Raw genomic sequence first — 1,465 nt, forward strand, 5'->3', positions numbered from 1 at the left:
TGCCGAGATCCAATCTTCCTTTTGAAGTCCTTTGATAATCTTTTTCATGGGTAATGCACTTTTTATTTTACATAAAGGCCACCGTATTTCAACAATGGTTTTTTTTTCAATGGCTCTTTGCAAACATACATCGTTTAATTTGGTTATTAACCAATCTCTGTAGCCGACGGCTACAGAGTAGTCTTCATTCACAAACTCCACTAAAATACAATGATCGTTGTCCATGTTCACTTTTTACGCGCGAATCGACCGACAAGATCTATAAGACACAACGTGCATCGTTACAAGGCACCGTCAACCACGAAACGTTTTTTCGAGAAAGTTCGAGAAATGCGTGGGAAATCGGTTAATAGCGGTTAGGTTGTAACCGGACTTTGGTTCAACGCAACGAAAAGATCGAATTACGCGTATCGCTACTTCGGCTATCGGACAACGAATCACGAAGCCCTCAATTCCCGCAGGCCCTTCTGGCTCGTCTTTTCGTGATTCTTGCAAATTTAACTTTATTTTACTACTCAAAACTCTACTAGGCGAGTACCGACTTTATCAATTTTATGCCGTGTATGTTTCAATAGGAATTTCTTACTTTATTCGGTCGCCACCTTGTTTGACCTCAGGAACAAGGAAGGTTTTTTCTCAGAAAGCTGCCGTCGGACGTCCTTCCTTCGGGCACGCTGCTCGGCCTCACGACTTCCTGTCTATCTCGGATAGCGATGTATGTGATGCGCAAGGCATGCAGGAACGAAGCAGGATCAATTATTCGGGTGAACGCGCTTTTAATTTATCAAATAATGTTTATTAAAAAACGATCATAAGACATACGCGCACTCGTTCACTCGCTCTGCATTCGTACAATTTGTCGGAATTACAAACGCGACGCGTTTCGCGGACCACGCGCGTTACAAGTAATTCACGACGGTGTGCAAACGAAATCGGAATCACGATTGCTCAAGCGGACTCAACGAAATCGCTCGCGATAAAAGAAATTCGCTTCCAGATAAAATAAATCCGACGCTCAGCAATTCTGCTATCTACGGCGTTCGGAAACAACGAGATTTACTGGATTACGGTGAACCCGACTCGAATTATTAATACCTTAATAGGTCTTCGCGCTTCTCGCGGAATTATTCGCGTCGCTTTATCGCGTATCGCGTACTTATTACTTATTACGACGGCGGTTTGAACGCGCGGCCGGGACTTCGTCTATCTCGTCGGAGAGTCGAGAGACAAATGACCAATATACTTATTTAACGACGGCGGAATTAACGCGCGGCCGGGACTTCGTCTGCACGGTATCTCATCCGGGAGACAAATGACCCCGAGCAAGGCGCGAAACTTCCGGACGTGCCGGGTAGTAACGCTCCTCCCTCGGAAACAGAGAACATGGCCGTCTTTCATCGGCCAATAAAATAAATCTTCTATTAAATCGCGGGATCCGCCCTTCTTGTAGGCGCGGATATTACTA

The sequence above is a fragment of the Wasmannia auropunctata genome, unplaced genomic scaffold (assembly GCF_000956235.1).
Source record: "Wasmannia auropunctata unplaced genomic scaffold, wasmannia.A_1.0 LD336106.1, whole genome shotgun sequence".
Lineage (NCBI taxonomy): Eukaryota > Metazoa > Arthropoda > Insecta > Hymenoptera > Formicidae > Wasmannia > Wasmannia auropunctata.